Source organism: Aquarana catesbeiana, linkage group LG01 (genome assembly GCF_042186555.1).
Source record: "Aquarana catesbeiana isolate 2022-GZ linkage group LG01, ASM4218655v1, whole genome shotgun sequence".
Classification (NCBI taxonomy): domain Eukaryota; kingdom Metazoa; phylum Chordata; class Amphibia; order Anura; family Ranidae; genus Aquarana; species Aquarana catesbeiana.
The window spans coordinates 354244971-354263544 of NC_133324.1; the positions used below are offsets into that span (position 1 = coordinate 354244971).

Consider the following 18574-nt stretch of genomic DNA (forward strand, 5'->3'; position numbering starts at 1 on the left):
TAATTATTTGCTATGTTTTATGAATGTCCTGATTGTTACAAAGCAATCAGAATGGTTCATTTCAGAATATTTAACCATAGTACACATTTACAATACATTTTCCTTACCACATTATGCTTATCACATTTGCTTATCACAAACTATATTTCCTGGCGCATCATGGCAGCATACACTGGGTTGTGACTCCGCCCCCACAACCTGGTAGGACTGGTTAACTATAAATTTTCAGCTAGGCCCCAGCCCAGCATTCTCCTTTTTGTTCTCACCTGATTGGGACTGGATGGATCGCGTACTACCCCTTACCGAATTCACCCCAGCCAGGTTCAGCCTCTCCTGGGTGGAAGTCCCTGTACTGTACAGCCTCTAAACGAGCTCTATGGAGGTAACACCAGTCTGGTGGTCTTGGGGGTGTGCTGGCCAGCATTGCAAAGCGCTTTAAACAAGCCTGGTTCACTGCAGCAGTTCTCCTTTACTCCCTTCCCTTTTTATGTTTCTGCTGTTCTCTTTCTGAGCCCTGTAGTTCTCCTGTGTTCCTCTGCCCTTTTCCAAGATGGTGGGTGGCAACCTCCAGGGCAGCATATTGCAGAGTCTTTCCAGAAACGATCTGTAGGGCGGCAACATGGTCGTCTAGGAATACGTTCATTTACACTACCGTGTTGATCTGGCAAGGCTTACGACAGTTTGGCAGATCTGTTATCCAAGCGGACCAGGCTGGTCCCAGTTAATAAATTTAAGTTCTTTTCTTACACCCACCCGACTGGCGAGTTATTTGCCATTGTATGCTCCCACGATGGGCCAGGAAAATGGAAAATCGTATACTCCCCTTTCTGTAATTTTCCTTTCCTGGTGCATCTTCATGACAGCATATAGATTCCCACCCTTGAGGTGATAGTTACAGAGAATGCTGGGCTGGGGCCTAGCTGAAAATTTATAGTTAACCAGTCCTATCAGGTTGTGAGGGTAGAGCCACAACCCAGTGTATGCTGTCATTAAGATGCACCAGGAAAGGAAAATTACGGAAAGCTGAGTATACAATTTTCCGTTTTACTAGTACCAAACTCCTCTGTATGATTGTTTCCTTTTTCTGACAGTTGGGGTCCTTGGTTTTTGCACAGCGTGGTACTATGCTTACCACAGTTCATTGTACTAATGCCATTGGTTACAAATTAGATACTTTAATTGCTCAGAAAATCTCCATACAATTCTGCTTCTTGGAAGTTACCAAAGCAATTTTAACAAACCAGTTCCACTGCATCATTAAAATCATAATAAGACGGTAAATAACTTGATAGCTTTACATGTATTGCTTAATCGCTAGAAATGCTAACCCAGCATAGAAAGTCTTTTAAAACCACCAAATTATGAGCAATTGTTTCAATTCAGTTAATCCAATACATTTCCCATAGTTCCTGCAAGTATGTTTAGGCAGTTTTCATTGGGAGACATCATTATTTAGAAGAAATGCATAAGGAGTTTATTAAAAAGGAACAGTTGTTTTAGCTTTGATTTTACACTTTTGAAATCTGATCTGGGCCCAATCACAAAAGGGTGTATTGTCTCTCCTTCTGTCACTGCATCTGGACATGATTACTCCACTCGTAGGAAACTGGCATCTAGTGATCTATGAAGTGTCGGGTCTCCTAATTTACTAACGTAACTTCAGAAATCCATATAAATGTACTATAAATGCTGCTTAAAGCAAAGAATCTATTGGTAAAGTATGAAAGAATGTGTGCGTCCACAAGTCTCAATGTGTCCCAAAAGCGGGGAGGAATGCATTGCCATTGTTGGCTTCCTTTGACAAAGACTGTGTGCTTGACTAGTGATATTAATAAAAGCATATTTTCCAAACCGCTATCCATTGTGGTATGGTTCTGACATAACAAACAGTGTGTGTATGCAGCATTAAAAGTGGAATTTATTTTTGACATTACCAGAATATGCAAGATGAAATCACTGTGATATGAAAACACCTGAAAATAATCATCACATTCGCGTAAGGCTATATAAGGGTAACCAAGAAAATCACTAAAGCCTACAAAAAAGACGTATATTGTGTTGCATAAAAATAAATGAATTAATGAATGGAGTATCTATAAAAAGAAAGTGTTCATATCTATGGCCCACTCACACTTTTGCATTGTGGTAATGTGCATTGCAGTGCCTTTCATTTAAATGGCACTCCAAGGCACCTCCACAACACACATTTGTTGCTGTTGTACGCTGCTTCATAAAAAAAAAAAATACTGCAGGTACGTTTAGCCTGCCTGTACTGGTGCATTGGCAGCCCATTCAAAACGAATAGGCCACCTTAACACATTGCACGTTAAGACCCCTTTCACACTGGGGCAGTTTTCAGGCATTTTAGCGCTAGAAATAGCGCTTGTAAATTGCCTCCCCTGCCCCCCAGTATGAAAGCCAGAGTGCTTTCACACTGGGGTGGTGCTCTTGCAGGACTTCAGAAAAAGTCCTACAAGCAGCATCTTTTGGGGTAGTTTAGGAGTGGTGTATACACCGCTCCCAGACCACCTCTGCCCATTGGGCAACACAGGAGCTTTTAACCCCTTTTTAACCCCTTCTTGGGGGTTAAAAGCGCCCTGCTACCGCCCAAATAGCGGTAAAGCGCTGCTATAACAGCGGTAAAGCACCGCTAAAACGAGCGGCGCTTTACTGCTAACACTTGGGCAGCTGCAGTGTGAAAGCAGCCTAATTCACAAAATAACAGTGCGTTAACTCAAAGCACCAAAACAGACAGGTATGAATGGGCCCTTAGAAAACAGAGTCATGGCTGCTCCCAGTCTCTGGCACCTGGCAGTCAGCTAATGTTAACCAGCTTATCGTTAAGGTGAGTGCATTTTACAGGACCCAACTGAAATATGTTTTGGGAAGCAGGGGTTCCCCTTAGTAGATGGAAGCCAGCATGTGGCAAGTGCTCTAGGCTTGTCATGCGAGTGTTTGATATGCGAAACAGTATGAGTGAGCTCTGTATGGGTCAGCCTGCACTCTTCTGGGACGGCTTTCCACAATATTTTAAAGTGTGTCAGTGGCAACTTGTCTAAAAGTGCATTTTTTTAGGTCAGGTTCTCATATTTATGATTAACTTTTCTGATTATGCTTTTCTACACAAAAGATTTAAATGTCTAAAGCTTTGTTTAGTCCAAAAATGCAACTAGGTGTTTGGCTAAGACTGGAGAGTAAGGGAAACACTGGCTACAGCTGCTGCCCTGCGGTGCTGAACTGGTTAACAGCTTTATCAGCAAGAGGAGGAAGATATTGAGCAGAAAGAGTTCAATAGACTGAGTCAGGCAGCATTGCACTGTGGGAACTGTAGTCCAGAGGAGAGAGAGACTCTCCTGTAATCAAAAGCTATTGAACTGCATTTCCCAGAGAGAGATTACTAGGAGGCGGGGAAAGAGCTGCATTTTTTCAAGATGTACAAAACACAGCTCCCACTTGCCGTCAGGCAGATTGGGCAGTGCACATCACTGTCCAATGTGCAGCATCACTGCTGCTTATCAGTGGCCTTAGCAGCATTCAGAGTGTTGAGTGCAGATATAGCCACCTGGGTGCAGAGTAGAGAGTGGACTAATTGCTGTGTGACCGGATGGTGAGCTGCTGCTGTGGGCATTTACTATCTGCTTCTAGAGACTGAACCCTTTAGGAACTGACCATACAACCATTTAGTAGCATTATTGCTGCCTGCAGGCCTGACTAGGTCTATTCTCGTGTGTACCCATGGTATAACTTGGCCCCAACACTAGCCAGCTGAAGAGGTAAGACTAAAGACTGTCCCTTTACATCTGCTACATAGAGACCTTCACTTATTGCTTATGCTAGGAGATACCTCTCAGGTAACATTGCACCATATCCTAGCCATTCTCCAAGAGTGCACTTTAGACTAATTATAGTATTATTATTCACACTGCAATGCTATATGCTCTGTTTAATGCAGACTTTGCTGATTTATGAGTTAATCCCAGTCTAGTGCTACAGAACTCTATTGTAAGTTACCTTGGCATAGCGATTATACTGTTTAGCGGAGTGTGTCTTCATTTATGCTCAACCACCTTTTGTTCTAACCTGTACCAATACATTGAGTTCATTTAACACTAAATGGTATTTTGTTTATTTCCTGCTAATTCACAACTTTAAAGATATCTATACTCATTGTTCTTATACGTGCTTACAGTAACTTTCATTCAACCAGGTGTGTCAAAGGGGCTGAGGGTGATCTTGGAGTCGAAGCACAGAACAGAGAAAACAAGGAAGAGCCCAGCTGGGCGGCCACAGGCTCCAGAGAGAGCCCTAAAAATTCAACAGTGTGGTGCTAGAATTTACGTGAAAAAATAAGTGTACAAATACAGTGACTACAAATCAAATATTTTGGTATGAGCCAAAAAATTCCGTGGATTACAAGTTAATGAATAAAAGATATCAATCAATATACATGTATTGAACCAAGTGTAAAAAATGTGAAATATGAAGTCCAAATAAGTGTGCAAACACAAGCAAAAAAGTCTGTGACAACGGTGAAAAAATAATGATGGTAAACAGGTGTCTCCTGAGCATGCAGGGGGATGGTTCCGAGCCGGCAACCTGGTAGGTAAATAAACCGTGGAAAAACCGGGAGTGCACAGAGGGTTGAAATCGGTGCCAGGACCATCACCAGAAACCAAGGAGGCTTACCAGAATATGTGGCCTGAAATGGCGTATGCCATACAGGTCAAAAAGGCTTGATGACCAACAGGTCTAGGCAAGTAATCTGGCCAGATGTCATCACACAGGGAGGGAAGGGGATCAGCACGGCTTCCTCAGCGATGGATACACCGTAAACCAGGTAAATGGTATGGATAACATGTGAGGAAAAAAACACTCACATAGCGTAATAACGTTTGAACTTGGATTTATTAAAATAAAGGGAAAACAAACTCACATTTTCAGAAGATAAAAACAGCATATAGTCTTGTAGCGGTAGTTATGAGGGGTCCACCCGACATGTTTCAACTAAAAAGTCATCATCTGGGGTGTGGACCCCCTCATCCCACCGCTCTATATATAGATAAATGATAAATGATGACCCCCACTGGGAATGTCCGAAACCGGAAGTGCTTCTGACGACCTTTATTTCCGGTTTTGGGGGTATTAGTACATCAAGTTAGACCATATATATAAATTGACATCTGTATTTGGTTTAAATAAACCTAAAATAAACAATAAGAGGGAATAAGAGGGAAAGAAACGGCTTAGATTGAGGCCGGTATGTAATCCGGAACCAAGCCTCACTTTCGTTTCACCTTTAACAAATAGGTGGAAGCGCAGTGACAGTACTGCGCTCCTCCCCCTAAACCAAGCCTCGTTGTCGTGTTGCGCGATGACGTCACACGCAAATCACGGCAACACCGGCAGTGCGCTCCACATTTAGCCAAGCCTCTCTATGAAAACACCTGTAAATAGATCATGTTCGGTCACAACTCCCCAGGAGGTGGAGCCCGGCTTGGATGCAGGACCGGAAGGACCGATAAAGTGTCAGCAAAGGCGGACACATGCAAACAAAACTTAATGAGAGGTATATAGAGGCTGAAATATGTGGAAATAAATAAAAGAGGGTAAAAATTTGGAGAAAATTAAAAATGTAATATAATTACTTAAAAATCAATATAAAAAATTAATAAAAAGTGTGAACAACCGGAGCGTATTTAACTACATATGGGTATAAAGCTAAAACATAAGAACTACCGGACACTGCCAATAGGGGGCATCAGTACAATTCAGAACGTACTTAGAACCCCAAAACACATATACAGTATAAAAAATTATAATAATAATGTATATGAAAAATTATAATAATGATCAAAAAGACATAAATGTCGTATGTTGGATTATACGTAATTCTTAAAATAAAGAAAGGTTGAAAAATTATTTGTATCTATGCCTGGTTGATAAAAGAGTTGATGTCCCATTCAACGTTGATACCTTGCGGAAAATGGGACCCCAACTCGTATATCCAATATGTCTCTAAACGGGAGACACCCCTAAGTGTCGACCCCCCCCCGCCAAGGGGCCGTGTATTTGTCTATGATGAGGAACTGAGTGCCCTCAGGATTTCTGTCGTGACATTCCCTATAGTGTCTGGAAACTGTATGTTTGGTACTACCTGCTTTAATTAAATTAATATGTTCCGAGACACGTACAGTAAAAGATCTAATGGTACGGCCCACATATTGTTTCCCGCAGGGGCAAGTTATCAAGTATACAATCCCTGTGGTTGCACACGTACTAAATTGTTTAATTGTGTACGTGCGCCCAGTTACGGTAGAGGAAAAATCGTGACTGGTCCTTCTGCCACAGGTGTTATACTGGCAAACCAAACATCTTTTACAAGGATGAAAACCCGTCCAATTGTGAAAAAAAGATTTTTTGGTGGGTCTATAACGTTAGGAGCCAACTTGCTCCTAAGGGATGGAACGCCTCTGAAGACCACCTTGGGGGTCTCTGGTAGCAGTGGTCCTAGTATTTTGTCTGTTCTGAGGACATCCCAATGGTGTTCGAAAATCCTTTTAATGTGCTTGTGTTGCATAGAAAAGGACGTCAAGAATGACCATTTGAAATCATCATTGGGATGTTTGGGCTTATCTTGCAATAGTGTCTGGCGATCCACCTTATAGGCATTTTCAATTTCCCTGTCTAGATCGGGGAGATTGTATCCCTTTTCCAAAAACCGATTCCTTCAGCGTCCTAGCCTGAACCATGAAAGTATCACGGTCAGTGCAATTCCTGCGTAACCTCAAGAATTGACTCCGGGGGACTGATCGTATCCAGGAATTATGGTGACAGCTGTCGGTTGGTATATAGCCATTTCTGTCGGTGGATTTGAAATAAGTACTAAATGTAAAACCACCTTCCTTTCTGTCAATGACCAAATCTAGAAAATGAACAGAGGTGGTACTAGCCTCAAAAGTCAGGGAAATACCCCTATCATTTGTGTTTAGAGAAGCCATGAAGTCAACCAGATCATCATGGCTACCTGTCCATAAGAGGAGGATGTCGTCTATGTACCGGGCCCACATCAGAAGATGTGGGTTCCCCATGGCATAGACGACATCCTCCTCCCACTTGGCCATGAACAAGTTGGCCAAGCTGGGGGCAAACTTAGCCCCCATTGCTACCCCCTTGTGTTGGCGATAGTAATTACCGTTAAACCAGAAGTAATTGTGTTGCGTAGCAAACTCAATTAACTCCATGATAAAATTAATTTGGGGGGAAGCAAGGGTAGCGTCTCTATTTAGAAAACATTGTACCGCGTTCACACCTTGACGGTGCGGAATGCAGGTGTAAAGAGACGCCACATCCGCAGTGGCCATAATGAGGTCACCGGAGTAGGAAACATTAGATAGTAATCTTATCACGTCTTTTGTGTCCTTGAGGTAGGACGGCATTTTGAGTACAGACGGCTGAAGAAAGAAGTCTATGTACTTCCCAATCTTAGAAGTAACCGAGTCGATACCGCTAATTATGGGTCGACCTCGAGGGTGTAGGGGGTCTTTGTGAACTTTCCCTCTTATTCTCTCTTATTGTTTATTTTAGGTTTATTTAAACCAAATACAGATGTCCATTTATATATATGGTCTAACTTGATGTACTAATACCCCCAAAACCGTAAATAAAGGTCGTCAGAAGCACTTCCGGTTTCGGACATTCCCAGTGGGGGTCATCATTTATCATTTATCTATATATAGAGCGGTGGGATGAGGGGGTCCACACCCCAGATGATGACTTTTTAGTTGAAACATGTCAGGTGGACCCCTCATAACTACCGCTACAAGACTATATGCTGTTTTTATCTTCTGAAAATGTGAGTTTGTTTTCCCTTTATTTTAATAAATCCAAGTTCAAACGTTATTACGCTATGTGAGTGTTTTTTTCCTCACATGTTATCCATACCATTTACCTGGTTTACGGTGTATCCATCGCTGAGGAAGCCGTGCTGATCCCCTTCCCTCCCTGTGTGATGACATCTGGCCAGATTACTTGCCTAGACCTGTTGGTCATCAAGCCTTTTTGACCTGTATGGCATACGCCATTTCAGGCCACATATTCTGGTAAGCCTCCTTGGTTTCTGGTGATGGTCCTGGCACCGATTTCAACCCTCTGTGCACTCCCGGTTTTTCCACGGTTTATTTACCTACCAGGTTGCCGGCTCGGAACCATCCCCCTGCATGCTCAGGAGACACCTGTTTACCATCATTATTTTTTCACCGTTGTCACAGACTTTTTTGCTTGTGTTTGCACACTTATTTGGACTTTATATTTCACATTTTTTACACTTGGTTCAATACATGTATATTGATTGATATCTTTTATTCATTAACTTGTAATCCACGGAATTTTTTGGCTCATACCAAAATATTTGATTTGTAGTCACTGTATTTGTACACTTATTTTTTCACGTAAATTCTAGCGCCACACTGTTGAATTTTTATTGTTAGTTTTGATCCTGAGTCTACGGGTGTGTTGGCTGCTGTTTGTCATCTTTAGCGCAGCGCTGTACTCAACCTCTGTATATCCAGAGAGAGCCCTGATGGGCGGTCGCGAAAAGGCTGGGAGAGTGGGCTGGGCTTCAGGAACAGCCCAGGATTTGGTGACCCCTGGCAAAACGTCATTCGACCCCCGAGGGGGTCCTGACCCCCAGGTTGAGAACCACTGTTTTAAATAATTAGCATAAGGTAAATTACTTACAGTCAATGTGATGTCTGTCTCGTGCTGCTAAACTCTTCCATCCTCCGATCATCCCCTGCCCCCACAGCAGTAAGCTTTCCGGTGCCACATCAGGTTAACAGAGCCAAGGGACCTGCGAAAGGCCTTCATCAAGAGTGCCAACTTACCCACCCTTTTCGCCCACCTCCTTCATTCATAGAAGCCAAACTATAGCTACCATGAATGAAAAACAATCTATGAATGAGGCGGTGGACCTTCCATTCATCTGCCTGTCTTCCATTCATCGGTTGTTTTTCATTCCTACAAACTATAGTACAGCTTTTATGAATAGAGGAGGTGGGAGGAAAGGGTGGATATAGGTGGCACTCTTGATGGGTGCCTTTCACAGGTCCCTTAGCTCTATTAACCCCCACGGCAACAGAAGATTATTGCTTAAGAAAATATACAGATTTTTACAAACATTTTTAACTAAACTTAAGCTTTAAACTGGGTGTGCAAACGACATCAGATTTTGAAGCTGAAATGACAGACAGCTTGATGCAAATGAAAAAAAATGAAGAATGTGAAATATCCTTTGGCCATTACTTGAATGAAGAATATACTCAATAACGGTATTAGGATTACAGTGCTGAACAGAACAATCAGAACACATTGGTTCCAAGAAGGCTCCAGATGGAGACTGAACCTGTGACCTCTTTGCATAAAAACAATCTATGATACCAATTATACCATCTGTTGGCCATAAAATCATGTACATTATCTCTCCTTGGCTCTTTCACTACACAAGAAGCTGAAGGGTAATACACAGGACTGTTCTGCTTTATACGTGCTCTTTAATGCAGAACATATTTCCAAAGCGAAAGAACAAAGGACAATAGCATTAAAATTCAATTTACATTCTCAGTCGGCACAAAATAAATTGAAAATAGAAAACAGTTGTCAGCACAAAAAAAAAGAAAACAAGAACACAAAACAAGTTGAAATAGGAACTTTCCTGAAAAGTTGAAAAAAAGGAAATTTAAAAATAGCAAATATTAGAGAACCATAAAATTACTAAGAAGGAGTTCTGTTGCAGCTAATGAATATCTTACACGCTGGTGCAGTTCGCCAACATACAAGTATTAAAATCCTCACTAAGAGCATATGTTCAAGGCGGTGTGTACAACACGAGTTATAAGTTATGCTGAGCTCCTCTTAAGGACTGGAAAAAGTACAGAACATTCATCCAGTAGCTCTATTCAATGTAGACTCTAACAAAATTAGTCTATGCATAGCCAAAACTTCTTTCTTTTTTAGTTTTTGGATGCAGTAACAGTTTAGGAGGTGAGAGTAAATTTTCCAGTCTGGATAAATGTTTGGATGATCACTTTCAAAGAATGGAATTCCATTTTCTTTGCTTAGATTTCTTTTTACTTCCTATTGCATCTCCAAGACAGGAAGTAAAGTGAAATCTCCAAATGTCTCCCAACATGAAATGTTCCAATGGGACAAATACGGTAACATATAAACTGACACATCATACCCATCTTTACTGTATCAAAAACTAAAGAAAAGTTTGGGCTATACACATTTTAAAGGAAATCTGTCACAAGATAAATATATTGATTGCCATTGCTGATGTCTTTTGAAAATGCTAGTTGCCTGGCTGCAATTCTTATTTAATGTCTCCAATGCTGTCTGTAATGTAAAAGCAAGACACAGCCAGGCCATGTTCAGAAGGAGATTGCACAATTTTAGGTTGTTATTTAATCTTTTCTTCTTTTTTAAAACTCATACCTATGGTCTTCCAATGCAACATGTGATATTTTGTACACCATTTTTGTACAGAATTCCTCCCAGGAATATATTTTTTTTATGTCATTGATTCACTGCTTTCTTCACATAACTAGAAGTTACATTACAGGCTTCGCATGCAATTAAGAGCTTTGCACAAAGCAAGGTCCATAAAGACATGGATGAGTGAGTTTGGGGTGGAGGAACTTGACTGGCCTGCACAGAGTCCTGACCTCAACCCGACAGAACACTTTTGGGATGAATTAGAGCGGAGACTGCGACCCAGGCCTTCTCTCCAACATCAGTGACTGACCTCACAAATGTGCTTCTGGAAGAATGGTCAAACATTCCCATAGACACACTCCTAAACCTTGTGGACAGCCTTCATAAAAGAGTTGAAGCTGTTATAACTGCAAAGGGTGGACAAACTCATAGTTGAACCCTACGGACTAAGACTGGGATGCCATTACAGTTCATGTGCTTGTAAAGGCAGGCGTCACAATACTTTTGGCAACATAGTGTATATGTCGTTTTGTGCAAGACCACATCCGTTCCCTCTTACTCTGTATGGCCTGCCTAAGGAACAGAAAATCATTACAAATATTTCCTATTCTTTCTGGCAACAATTAAACCCTGCATTGTTAGCATTCCTCTGTTTTATCATTTTCTCTCTGGTAATAATCACACATAAAACTCCAATTATGTATGAAGTTTGGACATTAGTAAAAGACAAAAAAACGTTCAATAAATAGGTAAAAAACACAATAAAGAAATTTACTGCAGAACACAATGTAATCATTTTTTTAAGTTTGATTTCTACTGGCAATCAGTAGATGACATGAACTACTTACATCTGTTATTGATCTCCTAAGCAGGAATGTTACAACCATGTGAACACAATCAATGAATAAATAATGGCTGCCATATTTGCCAACAGTTGGTGCATTTCCTTCCATCAAGAAGAAGCAGTAATTAAAAAAAAAAATGAGATCAGAGAAAATATGTAATATCTGCTTACACATGTGCCTAAATGTGGTTTTGAAAGTTGCATGTGTTATGTGTAGATTATTTTTCTACCTTTCTTCCCACATGAGGCATCCAGAAGCAGCTGTTAAGGGACAAAGGTGGTTAGGATCAGGGAAGGGAAGACCAACTCTCTTAGCATGGCTTGTCTGGTGCTGCTAATATGGTCTCTTAAAGTGGTTGTAAACCCTTACAGATCACTTTGTGCTACAGGTAAGCCTATAATAAGGCTTACCTGTAGCTACCCAGGATATCCCCTGTATTTGTATGTGCCGACGTCATCGGCACATGCGCACTGACACAAACTGAAGCAAAAGCATGTATGTTCCGTTGCTTCAGTGAGTGTGCCGTTACTGCTCGACGTCATCGCAGCTCCGGCCAATCACAGCGCCGGAGCCGCGATACCCGGAAGTAACCCCTGGGAGTGATGCTACCGGAGTGGTGTATGTGCACCGCAGCGAGGGCTTCGATCTCTGGTGAGTATTACATAATGAGCTAGTATGCTATGCATACTAGCTCATTATGCCTTTGTCTTGCAGGTGTTTTTTTTTTTTTTAAACTGGTTGCCGCCTGCCCCGCCGTCAAATGACGGCAAGGCGGTGCGGCTCTCTTTCTGGGACAACGTCATATGACGGCGTCCCAGGACGGCCGCTCTCGCGCACCCCCGATCTTTGCAAAGAGCCACGTCTGCGGCTCTTTAACCTTGTGATCGACTGTGTCCAATCACAGCTGGTCACACGTAAACAAGGAAGTTCCGGTAATCGGCACTCCTCGCCTCACACTGACAGAGTGTGTGGCGGGGAGAGGCAGATCAGCGGCATCTCCACGCAGGGGGACATGTAGGCATGTAATCAGGGCATTGATCATCAAAAATAAAACAGTGTCACCATACAGTGCCCATCAGTGCCCACCTGTGGCAGCAATCAGTGCCCACAAGTGCCACCAATCAGTGCCCATTAGCGATGCCAGTCAGTGCTGGCAATCAGTGCCGCCTATCACTGCTGTCAATAGATGCCCATCACTGCTGTTGATCAATGCCCATCAGTGTCGCCCATCAGTGCCACCCATCAATGCCCATTAGTACCGCCTATCCAGGCCACCTATCCGTGCCGCCTATCAGTGCCCACCAGTGCCGCCTAACAGTGCCCATCAGTGCCACCTATCAGTGCCCATAAGTACAACATATTAGTGCCTCCTCATCAGTGCCACCTCATCAATGCCCACTAGTTCAGCCTATCAGTGCCCATCAGTGTCGCCTCATCAGCTCACATCAGTGAAGGCGAAAAATTACTTAGTTACAAAATTTACTGACAGAAAAAGAGTCAAAAACATTTTTTTTTTTCAAAATTTTTGGCCTTTTTTTTTTTTTTTTGCACCTTAGGCCAGTATCTATACTGATATGTTGGACCGGTGGCCCTGATTCAAGATACTTTACACTTAGACATTGATCAGCCAGTGGCACATGGGGGGTGATTTACTAAAGGCAAATAGGCTGTCCTCGCTTCGGCAGGACATATACTAAAATTGGAACGATACAGAGAAGATTAGCATGGCCCCTGCGCAAGGATGACATGCAAATTCGTGAAGCATTCTATATTTAAAAAAAAAAAAAAAAAAAAGGCAAATAGGCTGTTCACTTTGCAAGGGAATTTCCAAGGTCAGCCACCCCTCTATCACCAATAGATAGATTCATGCATTGCATGAATCTATCTATGGCCGGCCCTGCCACCTACTATTCAAGCATCTGGCCCCTTTTCGGGCGACAGACCCATGAATTAAAGCGGCGGGGTATTTTTGAAGCACCTGATTAGAGCCATAGGCTCTAAAAGGCATCAAAAAAGGTAAACAGCAAACGCCATGCTTGACGCTCGCAGTTCACTCAGCTGTGTTAGGAAAGTGAATGAATATTCGCTTTCCTAACACTGAACTGCCTCTCCACCAATCAGATGCTCGAGTCTGTTACCCGCCACCTGATTGGCTGAAAGAACAGGCGCTGTGATTGGAGGCCTATCAGGCATCCAATCATAGGAGAGGACGGGAGAAGGACATGGAGGAAACCGCTCGCCGCCATCACCCGCTGCCCCACTGAGACAGGGTAAGTGCCGGGGCAGAGAGCGGGCGGGGGGGCACAGTGGCAGCATTGGATGGGCACAGTGGGAGCAATTGATGGCACAGTGCCAGCATTGGATGGGCACAGTGGGAGCATTTGATGGGCACAGTGGGAGTATTTGATGCCACAGTGGGAGAATTTGATGGGGCACAATGGGAGCATTTGATGGGGCACAGTGGGAGCATTTGATGGCAAAGTGGCAGCGTTTGATGGGCATGGTGGCTGCGTTTGATGGGCACAGTAGCGGCAATTGAGGGGCACAGTGGCTGCGTTTGATGGCACAGTGGCTGTGTTTGATGGTACAGTGGCCGCGTTTGATGGGCACAGTGGCTGCATTTGATTGTACAGTGGCTGCGCTTGATGGGCACAGTGAGGCTGCAATTAATGGGGGTTTTCTTTCAGTTTGTTTGCGCACCAAAAAAAATTTGAGCACCAGCCGCCACTGAATTGGATGATTTTATATCAATCAGATGGGACAACTATATACACTTGACTTACTCCAGTCTCTCTCCAGCACATCATTTAACTCCAGGCACAGCTAGCACATGGTTAGGCCCAACTCTAACTCAGTCAGGCCTCAGCAACTGCCTTTTGTAGGCAGAGACAGCGGGTTCCTTTGATGTAGCAAAAATAGAAATAGGAAGTCTTTTAGTGCTAGCTGTCCTATGGTGGACTACTGCTCCTACTAAGTCCTCTTCAAGCCCTGCCATCCCTCCTGGCTGCAGCTGCCCAACTCCACTGCCTGACTCTCAGAGTCCTTACTGATGGTCCCATCTCAGACTGCACACTCCCAGTCCTCTCAGGCGTGCCTCCCAAGTCCTCCCAACCTTGCCTGTCACTCACTGACCCTCCTGGCCACACATACATCGGTGGTTCCCTCCCGAAGACTTGCCCGGCAGTACTAGCTCCCGCTGTTCTCTCTGACTCCTCTCTGTGCCTCCTGTCCAGATCCTTCATGCATTCTTGAAGGGTTCCCTTCTGTACCCGAGTTCCAGGCCCAAGGTCACCCCCCCAGACTGGGGAGCGCCCTCAAAGGCCACGACAACCTAGCACTCCATCCTCAGTTCTTCCACCCAACAACTCCCCTCTGCTGGGCTGACCCTGGATATATCAAGGAGGCCTGCCCCCTGCCAATCCTAAATGGGGATTAGTCAGGGATCCCTGAGACACCTCAGACAGCTCCACCTCTCTTCCCCTCCTCGCTTCTAGAATCTTCCAGAAGCCAGAGGGAGGTATCCGAGAAGTGATGCTATCTGTGAGTCACCAGCCTAAATTTACCTGTACTCACCAAAAATCTACCTCTAGCGTCTACCTAGGTAGAGGGTGCTACATTCACCCCCACCAGAATCCAGCTGGTCCCTCAGCTGGGAAAATTTACAAAAATATGGCTCCTGGGCCCAGGAGCAAGGGCATCCCATAAGAAAAAATGGAAGGGGGAAAGGGAAATTACTTGGATGGGGAATTGTACAAATAAATACGTACAAAAATAGAGTCAATTTTGTGGGTATTTACAGTGTTCACATCACTGTACACTCCTAACTACAGGTCCCTGTAGCTGACATCAACATTACACAATATTGTCAGTTGCGGGTATGGAGATCGAGATGCTAAGAGGGCCCCCTTGCGGCTAAGTGCAGCGCACCCCTGGAGTTGGGAACAGGTAATGCGGTGCCTAAAGAAGCACGGTTGGCCAGGTGCTTGTTTGAGATGGACTTGGCCACTGAGGGATGACCGGAACAGGCAGAGCTGAACTTGCTGTGTTCTGGTAAATGGAGAAACTGGGAGCCAGGCCAGAGGTCATACACGGATATGACCTCAATCCAGAGCATAAATGGGGACGAGCCAAGGTCAAACACGGAAGACAGAAAGAAGCCGGGTCCAGGTACAAGCTGAAGGTCACGCCGGGTAATCAGGAAACACAGTCAGGGTTCAGAAGCAGGCCAAGGGTCAAACTGGGAGAGAGTCAAGGAGCGAGGTCAAGGCAAGCCAGGTCACAACAGGTAATAACAATCAGGAAGCAAGGTCAAGGCACACAGGGAAGCTGAGGAGATAATCCAGCAATGTCCTGTAGTCCCAGGCTGGCTTAAATAGGGCTGTTGGTGCCAGTGTCTGTCACGCCACTTGCGCGATGTCGCGCACGCTCGTGCACGTCTCGGAACCCTCTGTGAGCGTCCATGTAGGTTCTGGGCAACATTGCCAGTTCTGTGAAGGTCATGTCCCTGACAAATATACACATTTGAGCCAGAGCATCTCTCCCGCAAGAAAGATCTTGACTCCAGCCGCTCAATAGAGATAGAAAAGAGAAACACGTGTTTCTTTTTTCCTTTTTGTTCTGTCAGGAGGGGGTTATGACCTGCTGGCAGAAACAATAAGGGGGGAAAACACATAAAATTAAACATCAGTTGGCCCCTCCCCGAGCAGTCAGGCTCCTAAAGGATCAGTTCAAGAAATAGGCCTCACCCAAGTGTCCTTGCAACAGAGAAAAAAAAGATCCATTCATTGAGCACACAGGTGGCAGGCTGGCCTGTTCCTGCAAAGTCAGGGAGGAAAAAGAACACAAACCTGCAACTCCCCTGCAGTTTCTGTGATTTTTTTTTCTCTATGATGGCTGTACACTCACAGTCCTCTCACGCATAGAAGTGAGGATCAGGTAGTCTCCTCCTGCCTACCCCATCCTCCCTGAGGAAGACCGAATGGCTTTTTGTAGGCCGTGCCGCCATCGCAATCAGCAACCGGTCTTTGTAAATGGCTCTCCCCAGCCTCCATTCCTGATGAATGTCCACAAAATGGACCCAGGCTTCATTCTACAGCTTCCGCAGAAGCTTGGGGATATGCAAATAGTCCCAGATCAGGTCATCCTCCCACTCTCCCCGGGAGTTTTCAATAACGTCCATGATCTGGGGAGAGACATAGGGATAGTCCATTCCCCACTCCAGAGCAACTTTCCTCTGCACCTCCTGCTGGAATCGGTAACCCTGGACATCTCCTTAGGTCTCCCCTCACCCGGCAGGACAAAGGCATCCTGGGATCTCACAACCCAGTGGTCAATAGGTGGGTGTTTGGTCTGGGTGGTGGAAGGTTTGTTCACAAAGAGTTTACTGCTGTGGGCAAGGGTTCCTGTAGCTTCCTCTGTTCCCAGCACTGGCTTTGGTCCATTTCCTCCCTCAGACTGACCATGTGAACCTCCTGTCTCCCATTCTACCTCATCCGAGCTTTCCTCGGGGGATGACCACTCCACCAGTCTCTCCAGGGACCCAAATTCTGCCAATAGTCTGGGGGTACCCCAATCGATGACCCTGCCCTCACACTCCCTATCCAGCACACTTTAGGGCACACCCTCCTCCTTGCACTAGCTGTGCTGAAATTTGAATGGTGAGGGGCATAGGAGCACAGGCATCTCAGGGACTTCTGGCACCTGCTATGCAGTACTCACAGTTACCAGGTTATCTGCCTTTAGGAAATAATCCAAGGCCCTCTCTGGCCTTCCAGGACATTCGCGGCTGTAACTGGCACAGTCCTGATTGCAGGTCCACATTGTAATATCGTGGCTCCTGCTGGGCGGATGCTAGCCGGATCAGCAATTCGCCACAATGGCCACACCAGATCCATGCGCTGACCACCGCGGTCGGTATCTGGCATTCAGGACACTGTAGGCAGAGTCGCTCTGTCCCATTGACCATCCCCAAGCAAACCCCCCGCGATGCTCCAATTGGACACCATTGTCCACTAGTGTCCGCTCCGACAGTCCGGGCAACCAAGACAATGCCAGTAGTAAACGACTTCCCTGCGCCGTCTTTCTGCGCCTCGTGGTGTCTAATGCTAGCAGGGAATGCTGGGTCTCCTCCAGGGTGCGGCACCGCCCCCTCGCTTCCAGACAGGCTGGCGCCAGTGAAATTGATAGGCAGACTCCTCCCTGGGAATGCTGCTGTAACTAATGTGGAAACAAACTGAATTTTGCAGGCATGCTTATGCTAGCAGGACTTGTCCAGGCATGTTGCCCAGCACCGACTGTGCCCGAGCAACTGAAAACAGATGACCGCTGACTTTTTCGTTATCAACAATAAAGTTTGTAACCAATGTCTTACTGAAGGGTACTATCTCAACACAGTCCCCCCTGCAGGCCCCCACAGGTTTACCCCGCTCACCCCAGGCAACACTAGACACTTCCAGGCACACTTTACTGTCTATAGCAGTAGTGTGGCACAAAGGTTTAAGATGCCCAGCATTTGCAGAGCGCTGGGCATATTTGTAATCCAGTGAAAAATGTTCAGAATTAGCAGAACGCTGGACATATTTGTAATCCATGGGCGCAATCACCGCCGTGGTTGCCACGGTTGACAGCACATGGTGAAAAGTCAATGAATTGCAGGATTTACTAAAAGTGTCCACTCCAGCGCTGAAGCCACTGGGTAGCAGGCAGCAATAATTTACAATACTTCTGCTGGTTCCTATGGGCAATGGCACCTATTTTTACAGCTCTGAATAGCAGGCAAAGCACACAAGTCCTTTCCAGGGTTCAATTCCTCAATACGGTTGGAACAAACACAGTTCCCACTGCTCACTTCCAGGGTTGCTAGGGGCAATGGCTGGCAGTCACACATGATCAGGTGATCCCGGACGAGCCCCCAAATGTATCGGTACCCCATAGGAGCTGCTGAAAGTTGTGGCCCACCTGTCACCCTGACCAGCCCGGCATTCACTTCCCAGTCACTTTTGAGACAATGAACAGTCCATGTGGTTGTTTTATATTTTAAATGAGGGATTTGAATTTGGATAGGGATGGGAATATGGGATGACCAGTAGAACAAGCAATTGATTGATTGTATATCAATCAGATGGGACAACTATATACACTTGACTTACTCCTGTCTCCTCCAGCCCATAACTTGTTTGCAGACTGTTACTCTCTCTCTCTCTCCCTCCCTCTCCAGCACATCACTTAACTCCAGGCAC

General features: G+C 44.9%; 1 non-coding gene across 1 annotated transcript; it reads left to right on the forward strand.

Moving 5' to 3' along the window:
- Positions 1 to 13005: 13005 nt before the first annotated feature.
- LOC141124994 (U6 spliceosomal RNA) lies at positions 13006 to 13112 on the forward strand. Its single transcript, XR_012241305.1, has one exon. It is a non-coding gene; the product is annotated as a U6 spliceosomal RNA (small nuclear RNA).
- Positions 13113 to 18574: the final 5462 nt, after the last annotated feature.